Here is an 18,607-nt window from a genome sequence, read left to right as displayed (position 1 = left end):
TTCAAAATATATACACCATATAAAATGTCAATATATTCATTTCATAGAAAAAAAATCAGATTATATTTTATAATTGTTAGACAACTTAGATAACCAAAGGACAATTGAGAGGGGGGGTGGGGTGAATCAGTTGTCAATAGATTACATAACTTTAAGCATTCAATTCCTTATTACCGAAACACATAAACCCAATACCGGAATGCATAAACCAAATACCGAAATAACTGATATAGCAATTAAGCATAAACATAAATCACAAAACAAGGTAAAAGCACAAAACTATGTCACGTTTGAGGCTAACTTATTAGCACAAGTGAATTTAAGTAATTCTAACTAAAAATTAATTTTAGTCAAACATATGGTCTATATAGATTCATTATAGCTAAGTTCTTTATGGACCACAACTTTTCCAATTGGAAGTGTCTACTAAATGTTTATTTTATACCTGTTACCAAATTTTTGCACATGCTAAATTTGGTGACCTAATGAAGCCTTGCATTCATTCATTTTGAAAAGGTCAAATCATGAACGAGAAATAAAAAATGCACTCTTTCTGTCTAACTTGTTTGCTTCATGTGCAGATACTGGAAAGTAAGACAACATGTGGGTTAAAATGTGGCTCCCACGAGGATTGAGCTCAGCATGCTGTAGATCACATAGATATTGATGCTCTATTGTAGATGAAATAGCGTGGCCTATTAAAACCTTCAAGCAAATTCATGTTGACAAGTGTATCGCCGAATCCCCTGCGTAGCTGATGTAACGCCAAAAGAAACGCAGAGAAAATGCAATCGGCCTGTGTAAAGTTTTTACTTGGGCACCAAAGAGGTTTTTAAAAGGCCAGAGAGCTTCCAAGCAGTTTCAGTTGCCAGGCAGGAAGACCATTTATCCCACATTGGTTGTGCAGAGGGAGTTTATCGCATTTAAATATAAGAACACATATAACTATAGTGTCAAAGCTTACGAGCTTTTGGCAAGAAGATGCTCATCGCCTAGTGGACCCCGCATGCACACACATCTCAAGGCATCCTAATTTTGTGATCGACTGGTGGGAAGAGGTTAAACCGCGAGCAAGTAAGGAAGATCAAACATAGATCGCGGTGATCCAACGACTGTCGCTATGTCGTGATGGTTATATGCTCGTCGAATATCATCGTGACTTGGCGATTGATGATGTGGTGGAGTAGAGAGTATAAGACCAAAGACAGGTGGCGGTCCAGTGGCTGGTGACATGGCATGGATGGGTGACTTATCAAGCAGACCTTGGCCACGATGAATATCTAAAAGGTTTCACCAAAGGCTTAGTTCCCTTGACAAAGAATAATATCAATGAAACTATAGGTTCGATGAGACTTGTAAATGGCTCGCCGAGGGACTAGTTTGGCTGAAAGAATGATATCCAACAGAATAAGACGTGTAGTAGGCCCGACTGATAGGTGGTGCCCAAGCGGATCTCTGGAGCCAATTAGAGGGTGACACATGTTGACACGTGACACAAGAGAGAAAATCAGCTAGGGTTAAAGGTCGAGAAGTTGAAGAAAGATCAACGGTGATGCGAGAGATCTGACGACAGTCGCTATACTGCTATAGAAAGAAGCTCGCTGGTTATCTTCATGACTTGGCATCAAAGCATGTGCGGAAAAGGTGAGTGGGTAAGAGGTTAAAGATCAAGCAGTTTGAGGGCGGACCAATGGTCGTCGCTATACCGCATGATGAAGATGCTTGCTGGTTATCTCACATGACATGGTGACTGATGACGTGGTAGTTGAGGTGGCCATCTAGGTTGGCTAAGAACAAATAAGGATATGCCATGGGATAAAAAATAGATGAAGAACCAAGGCAGACCAAGGTTAGGTGGCAGGTCCAAGTAGCGGGCCTACTAGTAGGGTGAGATAAAGTTCATGCAAGTTTGAAAGATCTGACGACTATCGCTAAGGCGCAAGGAAAAGTTGCATGCCTAGTTATCGCTACGACTTAGCGACAAGGTGGGTCCAGGTCCAATGGCGGTTAAGGTGGTATTCTAGATGGCAAACAAGGTAGACCCACAAGCGAACTAGAGGTTGACACATGGCACAGACAAAGAGAGAAACTCAGAAGAGATAAATACCGAACAGGTTCCTGAAGATCTAGCGATGGTCGCTATACCACGATCGGAAGATGCGTGGTGTTTATTCACCACGACTGGGCGACCAAGTAGTAGGGCCCAGTAAGGAAGCAATTTAGAGGAAGAAATAAAGGCCAAGAAAATGACAGTTGATCGATGATAATCAAAGAAGTTAAGATGGTAGTTGCCAAGTTGCGGTGGGAAATTGCTCGCTAGGATTTCCATCGCGACCCAATGACTGAGGTTGGAACTTTCATCGGCCATCAGAATAAGTGTTTTAGTGCTAACCCGATGATTTGATGAAGAAAGCAATGCTAGTTATAATCAGAAGCCGTAGTGGTGGCATGCAAGGAAGCGTCCAACGATCCATGCAAAATAAGAAGAAGTCATCTAGTAGTTTGTGATCCATACGAAATGAGAAGAAAAGCCATCAGGTAGTTTGAGGTTCAGTTACCTAGCTTAGAGAAAGTCTACATGAGTCTTTCTCATGATCTTGATGTGACAAGGATTGATTTTGAGCACCATATGGGTCAACTTTTAGTTGACTAAGAGTTTGAACTGAATTGCATGAGTTCTTTTTGCATGTTTTGAAGCCTTTTTTGGTGGCTTTTTATTTCTACGAGAGGATCAATTTTAGAAGAGATATTTTCAGTGGGAGTTCATCTTCACTCATTTTGGAGTTATCTTTCCTTTACCTTTTGGAAGGTTTTTGTATAAAGTGAAAAAGTTTTATCTTTCTTCACTAGTTCTTGATCATTCTCTTGCTGGTTTTAGCAGAGAATACACTCGTGTAGCTCATATGTAGTTTTATGATAAAATTTTGAATAAAAATTATTAGCTTATGCATTATGTCTTTGCAGTTCATTTTCTTATTCATGATTGAGAGCTAGTTTATTATGTTATTGTTTAAATAACCTTTAAATTTTCAGCCTCATTTATAAGTCACAGGTTGTGCATTGTGATAAACTGGCTCATTTGGTTGATTGTGAAAGTTCTCTTTCCTTTCAATTTCTTGAAGTTTAAATCCTTTGCATGAAATATTTATGTTTTATGAACCAGAAGTCTATTTGTGCAGATTGGTGTTTTTAGGAGTGTATCTCTGTCATTTTGAGATATCTTATTGATGCTTCACCTTGGTTTAGAATTTGCAAGTCATTCTATTTTCATTTTTAGTTTTCCTATCCCTTTTCTCAGTAAAAATTTAAAGTTATTCACAGGGAACCAACCCTTCATCTGGAGGTTAATTCTCACTATAGGCAACCCATAGGCCTGAGAATTATCCCATGTGTCACCAAGTTGCTTGAGCTTTCAGCTTGTGCATTACGGGTGCAATTTGAGTGACAACAATACCACTTTTGATCTAATTGTAAAAAAAAAATTAAAAAAAAATAAAATTCGATGTTTCAACAACTCCTACTGTTATATATAATATTTTTTTTGAAATGTAAAAATACCCTTTTAAAGATCTATAAGTGAATTTTCTATAATATATATCTTTTAATATTTTAATTATTTTATATATATATATATATATATTGTTGGTATTATGTGAACCAGTATGAGGACATAATGATATTGTATGTTGTCATTGATGTCAATATGTGATATAAAGTGAACCGGCACATGTGAGAAGAGAGAACCGACATATGTGTGAACTGGTATATGTGCCAAAGTGAAGCGGTATATTTGTTCATGGTGAACCGACATGTCAAGGTGAACCGACCTGTTGTTATGAGAACCGGTACATGGAACCCTTGTGTGACTACCAGTTGGTAGTGTCAGGGGTTCCAGTTGAAGTGCCTCAAGCTTGTGTGACTCTATCGGTGATCTTTGTGTGATGAGCTAGCATGATAATGGAGAACAGATCGTGTTGCCACATAAGCCCTATGCACGTGAAGGATCTTGCATGAAGAAGACTATCCCTATCTACCTCGGGAATGTGCGAAGTTTGTAAACGATGATAATGCATGATGGGTTATCAGCCACCATGAAATCGGTGGAAAATGGACGATGGAGGAAGTCTTGAGATTGGATCAAGAACTGTTGCATTTAATGCAGTATGCTCAGTGGTCAGGATTGAACCATTTGAATTGCTTAACCTAACAGGTTTAGGGTTTAGGGTTTATGCTTCCGACTTGTCTGTTTCCTATAAGGTCGATGTTGTGTTTCTTTCAAAAATTGTTGGCAAAAGTTGTGTGTGTGTATCCAAGAGAAAGGATACATGATTCTTGCTAGACCAAAGGAGAGAAGTGATACCTACAGAGTGTAAGTGCAGAAGGTGAAGAGGAGCTTAAGCGGATCTGCATTGGCATTGAGTGCTATCATCAGATCATTGTTATACCTGTTGATCTTTAACCACTTCAACAGTTCTGAAATCCCTTAACAAGGTAGTTTTAATCGGCTTGCTGTAAATCCTTTAACAAGGTAACTTGAAGCTATTGAGTCAGTGAAGTCCTTTAGCTATTGAGTTCTTGAAATCCTCTAACAAGGTAACCTTTAACAAGGTTTAACCCTTAACCGAGTATTCTAGCCATCCCTTAACCGGGTGATCCCTAACAAGATCGGTTCCTAGCAGAACCTATTGTAATGTCTTTAACAGGACAAGGCTCCTAATAGAGAGGACTTCTAAAGAGTTCAAAAACAAGCTTGTGGGCATTCATCCCCACCGTGGTTTTTCCCATTTGGGTTTCCACGTGAAAAATATGTGTGTCATGTGTGATGCTTTTATCTTGTGATGCCTTGATATTGTCTATCAAGCATGTGATGGTTCTGTGTTCTATGCCTATCAATAAAACATGTTGAACTAGTTGTTATTATGTTTTGATGATAGATTACCTATTGATGCATAAGGGTGAAATGGTAGTGTTGTTTTGAGTTGAGTGGAAAGCTAAGTGATCAATCGGTTAATGCTTGTCTCAGTCACTCTTAGCTTTACTGGTTTCTCTCAGTTTCAAACCGGTATCACTGTTTACCAGCTATTTGAAGTATCTATTGTCAAACCGGTTTAAGACTGTGTTTTTGTCTATACTGATTCACCCCCCCCTCTCAGTACCGGTTTGGTACTACTCATTCATCATTGAGTTAACATATATATATTTTTTATTAAAAGTAGGTATTTTATTTTTTAATTTTTTATATTTTATTTTATATTTGTATGATTGGAGGAAGGAAATGAATAACATTTGAAGTTTTTACTCATTCCACATTGTATTCTGGGTATTGCAGTATGATCATTCACATTTTTCTTTATGAATTTTTTTTTCTCCATTAGAAATCAATTGGATATAATAATTGCATGAGTTAACTTTGTTATCCCTTTGGGTACATTTAATTTCAATCACTTTGAAGCAATTCATGCACATTTTGGTGAAAACCGTCAAAACCCTCAATGAGGGTTACCAATTTTATAAAAAATGTTATAAGATTGGATTGAACCGTTGGATATTTCTATAAATTTTCTTTAAGGTTTTCAATGAGGTTATCTAAAGGTCCACCAAAGTGTTTGGATAAATGTTTTTATTTGCAAAAGATCACCCCTATTTATGTGATTTGGAACTTGTTGGAAGAGATCAACAAGAGACCTTTATGTTGACTGTCACAATTAGGATAGTATTTCAGTCATAAAAAATGGAAGATTGTTTGTCTTATTTTGCATTTTAGAATCAAAAGCACTTAAAGGATTGGTGATAGTTCTATATGGATGGGGTGACTTGTCAATTGGGAATATTTGAATGTTTTTTTGTTGGTAGATTGCTTGTACTTTGCTGATCACAAGTTGAAGTTGCCATAATGAGACATGTTCCAGGTTTTGAAGGATTATGAACTTGTTATTGTTGGACAAATTTGGAGCATGAAATTGATAGAGTAAATGGACTCTTGGAGGATAAGAGATTGCTATGGTAAAATGTGAAGGTAATGGTTTTCCATTGGATGGATCTTATGTTGAGTTTTGGATCTTGCATTAAGTTAAGGATTGATGTGGATTGGTTAAAGGTTGGTAAGTTGGATTGATTGAATGTTGTTATATGCCTCAAACCTATAAAGGTTGCAGATTGATGGTTGTTTTGGTTTATTGAGCACCCTTCAATAAAACTTTCTCCTTCTCCATTCAAAATTCATGTCGCTTACTTGCATGGTTGCCTGCAAATTTTGGGTAGGTAATGTACACTCTTCCCCGTCTCCCTACCAAACATGGGGTTAGACCATACGTAAAATGAAAAGGATATTACATTTTAAATGTCTCTAGTTTCTCTAAATGAGGGTTTGAATAGTAAATAAGAAACCAATGGATCTCTGCTAAAACTTAATGAAAATTGATTCCACAAAAGCCAAAATATTATAGATTCTATGTTCTAATACATCATACAAATGGATCTTGAAAGACAATAACAAATGGATCCGAGATAAATGCTGCAACTATAAGTTTATTTGTCTAACATGGAAAGATGAAGGGGACTTTTTAATGTTTTATTAATCAGAACTTCATACATTGACTCCAGCCCATTCCATCGGGCATTGCATGCTTTTATAAACCTGTTCAATCCTCTAAAATTGATAACCAACTTTCAACCGTCCACAAACCACTTTCTAATCGGTCTAATATACTGATTTTGTGTTTTCAAGTTGACAACAACTTGACAACTTATAAACTTTTAAACTTAGATAATTCCCCCCTTACATTCAAATGGTCAACATGATACCGTAGAAACATTAATGCAGCATTAAAAATAAATAAAAATGTGGTTTTTCTTCATGATACATCTCCATGGCTAGGTGCCGCTGCACTAGTTATCAACACTAAAATATAAGGTTGATTATATTGTCAAAGAAAAATACAAAAAATTATTTAAATTTTTTTGGTAAAAATATGATTCAGTAGAGAAAGGAATCTATGTCAAGATGATATAATTCTTTTCAAATTTGGATAAATAATTAAGAAAAAAGATGGTGGGAATTGGAAAGAGTTATATTTCAGCACATACAACTTTTCAAGTTTATTGAAAAATAATATTTATAAAGAATAGTGAAAAATATATCCATGCGCTAAAGTTTCAAGTTATCAATATACACAAAAAATTGATGAAAATAAAATAAAATTTACTAATTAAAGTGTGGTGGCTTGTGTAACTTCAATTTCAACATTTTATCAGCAACTAAATTATAGTGTTTACTTTATAAAAAGCTACATTCAAATAATTTTTTAAAATTTTGTTAAAATTACAAACATAAAATAGAAAAAAGAATATAAATTTTATTAGTTTACATCATTTCAAAGTTCAAAACATATATTTCAGTTTCTATTAATTTACTTCAAAATTTTGAATCAACATTGACCATTTCCTTTATAAAAGTGTGACACAAGTTTGTACTTTTACCCAACAGTTACCATCCATCCAAAACACATGACACCAAGATTTGTACGTGGAAAACCTGGTAAAGGGAAAAACTACGATGGGAAGCCTATCCTTAGTTAGATAATACTTCTGTAGTATGTGATTACAAAATGAGGGGCTTGCACATGCAGGAAGGTCAACATCCTAAAGTGTACTGCTCAACACAAAAGTAGCCTCACTGACTACAAAATAAATCCATGCTATAATCCAGAAAGAAGAGTGAACTGAAAAGATAGCATCTCCTATGCTTGAGTACAGTTTCAGTTAAGCTTAGTACGAAAGGTCTTAAACCTCTCTTACCATCCCAATTCGATCACCTATGATTGACCAAAACTCCTGCATATGATCACAACATTATTCGCACACAAATAATTGCATAACCATAATCCCATATGCCCATGATCTACAAAGAGATCTTAAATCCTATTTATACCAACTTGAGACCTAAACAATTAAGTCGGCCACCTAAAAGATAATAAAATAAATTCATAACATAAACCCACAATCCAATGATCAACCAAGTCATCTTAGGCCAAAAACAATATAAACCAATCATTAAATCTCGTTGGTAATGCATCAGGATCACCCACCAACATGTTACATAAATCGGTCCACAACCTAGCAGAATAAGATACCATTAGGTTCGAACCCAAATCCAACTCCATCAACCTAGCAGAATAAGATACCATTAGGTTCGGACCCAAATGCAACTCCATCGATCTGTTGGAAACCAAGAACACTGAGAGTGGGGGTGAATCAATGTTGTACCAAAATGATCAATTTTAACCTTATTAAAACATGCATTCACCAACTGATATACCAGTACATATAGAATTGAAAGAAGTAAAACAACCAATAAGGCAATCACACAAATAAATACCATAACACCGAGAGTTATGCATGGAAAACCTCAAAGAGGAAAAACCATGGTGGGATTTGTGACCCACAATATGAATCCACTGGCCATATGAAGAGATATTACAAAATAGAGGGGCCTGCACTTGCAAGAAGGCTTACAGTCTAGAGCACACTGCTCAATCACAAAAGGAGCCTCACTGACTAAATACAAATCCAGACTACAATCCAGAGAAATGATTGAACTGCAAAGATAAAATCTTCTATGCCTGAATACAGTTCCGGTTAAGCTCTATTTGTTCCGATTTGAAACCCTAAACCCTTACCAGAATACCCCTTTACATAAATATCGTCACATACATGATCTCTCTCATTTATTTTGCATCACATTACATAACCTTACATCCTACACACTCCATTTTTCAAAATGATCTAAGCAACTGACCTATATACCCTTTACAATTCATCATTTCTTATGTCGGCTTACAAAGATAATTACAATATGAATATACATGTCAGCTTAATAACATAAACACATGAATATCAAAAACAATTGCTGATTCTGGATCTCCCAAATGATGTCAGCCTCTAATACCGATAACCTGATTCTAAACCATGTCAGCCTGCATTGCCGGTAATCAAAGAAATCTATCCAACTTGTCAGTGTCGGTGTCGGTGCTGGTGAAGTGTCTGTAAAGTGCCTGTCGGTACACAACTGAACCAAAATATGAAGCTTGGACATGTTGCCATGTTGCCATCAATGACAACATATTTAAACCAACCAATTGAGTGTCAATTGCCAACAATCTCCCCCTTTGGCATTGATGGAAACACTCATGTGAAAAATGATCATGATTTCCATCTATCGGTTTCATCCTGAGCCTGCTCCCCCAAAGCTGAATATCCATCTGAACAAAATACTCCATATCTCTCGATGCCAAGAATATATTTTTCACCTATACTCCCCGTTTGACATCAATTCCATCAAAAGATCCAAAAAGAATACCAAAAGCCGGGATGAAGAATGAAAGACTGTACAATGAATATGTCCCAAAATACCTTACCGGAACTAGATGTATTTGAAAATATCTCGATAGGCCTTCTCCAAAAGCTCTAGATAGGTATCCCAACCCGATTTGAAAGTGTTGGAAATAGATACAAGTCCATTTAGCATATGGGAAAATGACTCTTTCTCATTAAGCTTTGTTGGTGTGGGCTTACCAACCATATCTATACACTCCTTCTTATGTAGACTTAATGAATCCAATCGAGGACTCACCAATCCTCTAAGATGTCATGCCAAAAAATTAGGGCAAAAACGGAATGATTTTTTTTTTTTAAAACAACTAGTTAATTAACAAAGTTCGCTATCACGACATGTGTTAACATGATGGCCATAACAAAAATCGAACTAACTCTGATACTAACTAAATATCGAAACTTAATTAAAATTTATTTGCGGAAAACTAAATGTTTTAATTTATTTTCTCATCAAATATAGTCGTTTGTTTAATTTATTAAACTCATTTAAATGGTAGACGTAGATAAAAATTGATCTCCAATAAAGCCATATTGTCTAAATTTCATTTTAAATCATTAATTAATTTAATGGATTAAAGTGTCAAATTAATTTCTTAATGACATTATTCGAAGAGGAAAATTATTTTTCCAAAGTCAAATTTAGTTTTCAAGGAATTAATTTCCCTTTCTATTTAATCAAGGCTTCACAAATAGTTTATTCAAAAAAAATAATTAATCGGAATTAAAACTCCCACGTCTATCTAAATTGAAAACCCTATCTAATTTTAAATATAGATTTTCCACAACTTTAAAAATAATTTTCATGTAATCCCTAATTAGGGATTTTTTTTAATTTATAAAACAAGAGTTAAACAGTTTATTTTATTTTATTACCCTAGCCCTACCTGGGCTAGGGTTTGATATATATTTTTTGTTTTGTTCAACCCCGTGTTGCAGGGCTGAACTAAGAGAGGGTATACAGCGAAGGGGCAAATTCAAGGAGAGGCGGGGGTTTCAATGGTGGCGGCTCGGCCATGGCCACCCACTGTGCACTGCTCAGTGTTCGGCCTTGCTGTCCACTGTGCAGCGCACAGTGTGCGGCCCCGCCGTTCACTGTGCACTACACAGTGTGTGGCACCGCCGTCCACTGTGCTTTGCACAGTGCGCAGCTCCACTGGTCACTGTGCATTGCACAGTGTGCGGCTTGCCGCCGATCACTGTGCGATGCACAGTGCTTCGGCCCTTCCCTTTTTTTTTGTTATTTTTAAAAAAAATTTATATATATATATATATTTATTTACATATATTTCCCGAAGTAAATTTTACTTGCAAATTTTTTTAAAAGAAACAAAATAACAAAGTAACTCATTATGCTAAATATATATATATATATATATATATATATATATATACTTAGGCTCACATTTTCATTTGTTTTGCAGGGTATTTATTTGGCATGTTTTATATAAAAATATATATAAATATACCCATGATTTCTACCTGTATATAGATATATATATATATATATATATATATTTATTTATGACTAATAGTTTTAATTCTTTTTTCCTAAACTAACATCGTAATCATGAAAGATTTTGATATACCATTGTAGGAAAGGAAATATGGATTACGTCTATTTTAATGGATATATATATATTACCAGAACTATATTGTAATCTATGGGTATGCAGGAAACAAAATTCTAAGAATTATTATTTTTTAACTTAAGAAATACTATTTTAGGAAAGCATTATACTTTTCTGAAATAAATACATTCATTTATTTCTCAACTAATAAAACAACTAATTTATTTACATGTTAACAACAAGTACAAATCATAATTTTCTGCAGTTAAAATGGAGATAGATTCTTAGCTAAAAAGAAGAACTCAGATTTAAATAAAACTGATTTTTATATTGCAAAAAAAACTATTGCATGCAAATCAAAAGCAAATCTTTTTTTTAAAATAGAAAATAGAAGCATATCCAGCTTTTTACAACTCTAACGATATTCTACAAATTTATAGGATGTTTCTTTATTTAACTACAACAACAAATCTCATGTCTATTTTCAAAATTACAACTTGCCTCTCATTTCTATGAATGAGGATGTATTTCTCCTATCAAATTTAAAACTAATAACTACAAATCAATTTAAAATTTCTTCAACAATATTCTTCTGCAACCTTTCACTTTTTCTAGTCTTTTCTCCTAGCATTCCTGCATAATAGAAACACAAATATGACCACGGAGTGGTCACCTCCCAGCCTAGGCTAACTGGTAGCTACCCCCGAGCTTGGAGAACCAAGCCCTAGATGGGTAACAAACATGCAAACACATAGAAGACAAAAATACACACACAGATATTCAGACACACTCCCAACTTGGCTACACAACACCACACTTTGGTGATGACCTTTTTAAGGGTGGTAGTGGACCAATACCCTGAAGAGAACTGCAAGTATGGAAAAAACAAGTAGCCACCTCATGGCACAATAAATACATCAAAAATATCAACCCCTTATTCCTTATGCCCCCCAAAGGCATTCTAGCCTTATATCCCTCCTTATGACCCCCATTGCACAAACAGGCCATGCAGCAAGGGTCACACAAAGATCCCTTGTGATTGCTCTCAAACGAGAGTCTCTCACTCGAGGGTTGTCACTGCTACCACCCACAAGATCCTCCTCTCTCCCAAGAGTAAGAGGTCTTGAGAAAACTCCCAAAACACAACAAAGCATAATGCAAAAATTCCAAATGAAATTCTAAAACAAGACATTCAAGAACACAGATTTCTTACACCAATCATACTCTCAAACACATACAAGAAAATATACATTTTAAAGAATAATCAAATCAACCTTAATCTGCCCAATGGTAGTATAATATTTGAGGAAGAGCTGCCCAATCCACGGATCTTCTTCTTCTACCCTTATTCAAATTTTCTATTCGAAACTATTCTTTTCTTTTCAAAAAAATTCTCTTGTCTCCAAAAATGGAGAGTGGGTGATTACCCTCAAATTCACAAATTCTTTCTTAAGAAGTTCATTCTCTGAGTTCTCACAAGTTTCTAAGAACCAAAAAGGAAAGTAAAGCAGAATGGGAAAAAGACTCCCATTCGAATAGGAAAAAATCTCAATTAGATTTAAACTTCTAATTTTTCATTTTCGCACAACTCAAAAAAGCCAATTTTTAAAGCGTCAAAAAGGTCACTTAAAAGTAGAAACTTGCCTAAAATTACCCCTAACCCCTAGGTATACCTTATGGGCTTTAGGAAACCCTATTAAACTACCCCTAGGTGTTCATTTAACCCATTTTAAACCCCTTTGAAGTTTATTTTCGGGTCAAACATATGTTGACCACTCCAAAGATTCTTTTCCCAAAGTATTTATGACAACACGTTATATTATTTAAAAAGAAACTATAGTTAAACACTTTCGCACCAAGAGACAAAAATAAAACATTTAAATTTAAATCCACACATGTGTCAAGTGACAGAAATAAAACACTTTTACAAATTAAAACATGAAATCGTCTCTTGCGGGTTTTACACATTAAATTTAAATGACACTTAACACCCATGCAACATACACTGTTACGAATAAAATACAACACAAACGGGGTGTTGTCTTTCCTAATAGACAACTCCTGGCTTACGAACATACATAAGTCTAGGTTTGGTTCTCCGTAATTTTCCATGGTCACATGGTAAATTTCCTGCGCATCTCAATTTACACATTAGTACTTTCAAATATCCACATATAATATAATTCAAAGGAATAATAATACACATCATCACTTGCATACAATTTTCATCTACATAGATTAAATACATCTTTTATCAAGCAATTTCACCTAAGCAATTTCATCCCAATTCACATAAACTTAACCATACATCATAGTTCTATTATCATAGTAAAGTCCTGCAAATTTAATAACGACATCTATCATTGCAATATCATCCTATCTAACAATCATGTAGTGTTCTATCTCATAAAGCATATAAGTAACTCATCAAAACATAGCAATGTTATCCAAATCCTGAAATCATATAAGTTCTAAGTCTCAAAATGCATCAAAATAAAGTATCCATAATAGTCTAAAAATAAAATCCACTGAATGTCAGACTGAGTCGAGGTGAGGCCTCACACCCTCCCCCTCTAGGCATGAACTTCCTCTTGGAGTTCATCAAAGAGGTGGGGGTACTCTAATCTCATACGTGCTGCGTCCTCCCATGAAGCCGTAACCTCATCATAACAATCCCACTGGACCGTAACCTGGTCCAGCTCTCGACCTCGAAGGGCCAACGTCCGGCATGCCAAAATGCGAATGGGCTCCAAAGCTAGCTGCCCGTCTGACTCCACCTGCAAGGCATCCCAATCTAAAATGTGAGACTCATCATAGATATATTTTCTCAAAACTGATACATGAAACACATCGTGGATGCATTACAGGCTAGGTGGCAATGCTAAATGGTAGGCAACTGGGCCTATCCTCTCAAGAATCTCAAAAGGTCCTACAAAGCGAGGTGCGAGTTTAGAACCCTTTCCGTAACGAATTGGACTCTTATGTGGTCGCACTCTCAAGAAAACTCTGTCTCCAACCAAGTAGCTACGATCTATCCTCTTTGCATCAGCATATTTCTTCTGTCTATCCTGAGCCTCTCTGAGACGCTGCCTAATCAAATCCACCTGCTGTTCAATATCCCGAACTATCTCAGGACCAATAGCAACTCTATCCTCTATGCGATCCCAACTCAAGGGCATCCTGCAAGGCCTACCGTATAATGCCTGATAGGGTGGCATCCCCAAAGAAGTGTGATGCCCATTGTTATAGGCAAACTCCACTAAGGGAAGATACTCCTCCCACTGGGTCTGATGATCCATGACATACATGCGAAGCATATCCTCTAACACCTGATTGACCCTCTATGTCTGACCATCTGTCTCCGGGTGATAGGCTATACTGAAATTGAGCTTAGTGCCCATAGCTGCCTGTAATGACTTCCAAAAGGAAGAAGTGAAAAGAGAATCCCTGTCAGAAATAATCTTGCGGGGCACGCCATGAAGTCTAACAATGTCTCCCAAGAACACCTGTGCTACTACTGGAGTTGTGAATATAGTACGGACTGGTGAAAAGTGAGCTACTTTGGTCAACTTGTCAACTGTCACCAGGATAGCATCATGGTGACGAGAAGACATAGGAAGACCAATGATGAAATCCATGGATATAGTATCCCACTTCCACTTTGGTATAGCATGAGACTGGAGCAACCCACTGGGATGGCGGTGCTCCGCCTTTACTCTCTGACACTCGAGGCATCGAGCTACTATCTCAGCAATGAGCTGCCGCATTCTCGGCCAATGATACAACTATCTCAAGTCAGAATGCAACTTTTTAACCCCGGGATGCGCTGCATAAGGAGCTCTATGAGCCTCTGTGACAATGAACTCTCGCAATCCTCTGGAGGAAGGTACATAAATGCGCCCTCTGTGGCGTAACAGTCCATCGGACTCCAAAGAATAATCCACATATTTCCCTTCTAGAGTAACCTAAGATCCTATTACCTGACCAACCTCCGCATACCATCCATCCTCGGACAAGTGCTGTAGTATACGGTCTCTCAAATCCGTGCCCATGGATATGGTGTAAACCTCGTGATGTCTCCTACTCAAGGCATCTGCAACTACATTTTCCTTTCTTTTGATGTAGTGAACGTCAAAATCATATTCGCACAAGAACTCTATCCATCTCCTCTGACGTGCATTAAGGTTCGACTGAGTGAAGATGTACTGAAAACTCTGATGATCTGAATGCAACTCGAAGTGATGACCTAGAAGGAAGTGTCTCCACCTCACAAGTGCATGCACTACTACTGCGAGCTCAAGGTCGTGAGTGGGATAATTAAGTTCATGAGTCTTAAGTTTCCCAGACTTGAAAGCTATGGCCCTACCATCCTGCATAAGAACTACCCCTAAACCCTCTAGAGAAGCATCTGTACAAACCATGAAGTCAGCTGTAGGATCTGGTACAACAAGGATAGGAGCACTAGTAAGTGCCTTCTTGAGTTCCTGAAAGGCCTTCTCGCACTTCTCTATCCACTCAAATTTCTTCCCTTTACGCTGAAGAGAAGTAATAGGGTGTGTGACTCTGGAGAATCCCTCGACAAAACGTTGGTAATACCCTGCTAAGCCCATGAAACTCTTGACCTCTGTCACACTGGTAGGTGCTGGCCAATCCATAATAGCCCTAATCTTTGATGGGTCAACTAAGATCCCATCACCGGAAATAACGTGCCCAAGGTACTTGACCTCAGACCAAAAGAAAGCACACTTCGATAGGCTGCCAAACAACTAGTTATCCCGCAAACACTGCAATACCTGCTTCAGGTGCTCCTAATGCTCCTTCTCATTTCGAGAATATAGCAGTATATCATCGAGGAACACAATAACAAAATGGTCCAGAAAGGTATGAAACACCCCATTCATGAGGCTCATAAAAACTGCTGGGGCATTCGTAAGTCCAAAGGGGACTACGGTAAACTCATAGTGACCATATCTAGTTCGAAATGTGGTCTTGTGGATATCACTTTCCACTATTCTCAACTGATGGTATCCTGACTTCAGATCTATTTTGGAAAAGACTTTGGCACCCTGAAGTTGGTCGAATAAATCATCAATTCTGGGCAAAGGATATCGGTTCTTGATGGTTACTTTATTTAGCTGCCGATAATCCATACATAATCGGAGAGATCCATCCTTCTTCTTAATGAAGATGACTGGTGCACCCCAAGGGGATACGCTAGGACGAATATGACCCTTCTCAAGAAGTTCCTCAAGCTGTATTTTAAGTTCATTTAGCTCATTTGTGGTCATCCTATAAGGTTCTCTGGAAACTGGCTCAGCTCCTGGTACTAGGTCTATATGAAAATCAATCTCTCTACGGGGAGGCATTCCTAGTAACTCTAAAGGAAATACATCTGAATATCCCTTAAGGATAGGATGGTCATCGAGTGATGTTTCTTTTTCTTCCTCTTCTCCTCTGTCACTGATAGTGATAGCAAAACGCTGACATCCCTTCCGCATGCTCCGCTTGAGCTACATTGCGGAGATCATACGAAGAGACACGGGCCTCTGAATTCCGGTGATAACTATGGGTGAACCATGATCATCCTCACACTCGATCTTTTTCAGGTGGCAATCCATCTTGGCTCTGTGCGCATAAAGCCAATCCATGCCAAGTACGATTCCGTAAGATCCAAGTGGAGTCACTCTAGGGTCTACTAAAGTGGTGGTCTTGCCAATCTGCAGCTGACATGCGCTAACCTCTGATTCCACTGACACTCTAGCTCCTAAAGCTAATTCCACTTCCCAACTGACACCCTGTCTATGTTGCCACTAGCCCGCAACGCTCCACAACCAATGGAGATATAAAGGAGTCAGTAGCTCCTAAATCAAACAAAATAGATACATTGTTACCTTTGATTATACCTGTAGATTCGATAACCGTGGCTTGATGCTCAGCCTGGCAGTTGTCAACCGCTGCGAATACTCTATGGGACCTGCCCATATCACCAACTATCGGCTCTAAAGCGGCCATCCGCTGACTCCCTGCCACCTATCCCCGAGGGCAATCCCTCGCCATATGCCCCATGGCTCCACACGTAAAGCAAGCACCCCGTGCCTGGAACTGGGCACCCTGAGGCCTAGAGAATGTCTGACCTCCTGTCCTACTAGATCCGCTATACCCACCCCTGGAGGACTGCTGAGTCCCTGCCGGCTGTGTGTACTGCCCCTGTGCTCTCTGATCACGTCTCTATCCCTGAGTCTACCACTGTTTGGGCTTGGAGCCCTGCTGATATTGTGGAGGCTTTTGCCTCTAGTTCTGTGGTGTCTGTTGTGGAGGAGGGGGTTTGGAGAACCCCTGAGAATTTCAGTTGTTTCCTTTCCAATGTGGTTTCTGGAATCCATAAGTCTGAGGTGCGGGATTTCGGTTCTGAAACTGATCCCTATTGTCCTATGGTCTGACCTAAATTTCTTCAGCAATTAGTGCCTTCTCCACAGCAACCCGAAGGCTCTCTAGAGCGGACATCCTAACAGGCCCGGCTATACCGGCATTTAATCCCCTGATGAAGCGGTTTACAAGAAGTTTCTCATCCTTTAGATAATCTACATAAGGCAACAACTCAAAGAATTTACTCTCATACTGGGTTACTGACAAGCCTTTTTGTTGGAGATCATGAAATTCGTCTATACGACGCTGCCTAAAGTGTTCTGATAGGTACCTCTCATGAAACCTCTTTGTGAATATCTCCCAAGTGAGAGTATCAGGAACTAATCCGTATTTGTACTCTTCCTATCTCCACCAAGTGGAGGCTGTCCCTCTCAGTAGATGAATTGCGACACATGCTTTCAAGTTGCTCTCGTAAGAACGCAATGCAAAGCACCTCTCAAGACTCAGAAGCCATGCCTCAGCCTCTACTCCATCGGTAGAACCTCCGAAGGATGGTGGCTGGAGGCGCATGACCTCCCTGATGAGATCCCTTGGATCTCGACGAGCTCTCTCAAAATAAACTGGTTCCACTGCTGGAGGTGGTCCTGGCATATGCATAGACTCTGGCTCATTTCCACCCTGACTCTCTATAGGAATCGGAGCTGGGCTCCTACTTCGCTCTCTATCAACAGATCTATGACTCCCAGAGTCATGACTTCTAACCTGAGGGTTCTCTGCTGGGATCCTTTCCTGAACTATGCCAATAAGATTCTGTATGGCTGCTAAGAGGTCTCTGTTAGGTTCATTTGGCTGTTCGGGAGGTGCTCCTGGGTTCTCCTCTGGAACTGATGCCTCCCTCACTACCTCTTCGCGTGCTATGCGCACCCGTCTAGGACCCCATCCGCGCTTGCGAGCTTGTCGCGTCGTCGGAGGCATCCTAAGAGGAAAATAAAGCCAAATAATTAATTAATTTCTTTTAGAATAATATTAATTCAATTAAATTCAAAAGTCTGATAAAATCAATTTAACCAAATAATTTAAATAATCTAAGGCGAAACGTAAGTGGAGTAAGGTTCCTAGTGTGGAAACCTTGCTCTGATACCAAAATGTCATGCCCAAAAATTAGAGCAAAAACGGAATGATTTTTTTTTTTTTAAAACAACTAGTTAATTAACAAAGTTTGCTATCATGACATGTGTTAACATGTTGGCCATAACAAAAATCGAACTAACTCTGATACT

This window comes from Cryptomeria japonica, chromosome 7 (genome assembly GCF_030272615.1).
Source record: "Cryptomeria japonica chromosome 7, Sugi_1.0, whole genome shotgun sequence".
NCBI lineage: Eukaryota > Viridiplantae > Streptophyta > Pinopsida > Cupressales > Cupressaceae > Cryptomeria > Cryptomeria japonica.
Note: the sequence above shows the minus strand (reverse complement) of the source record.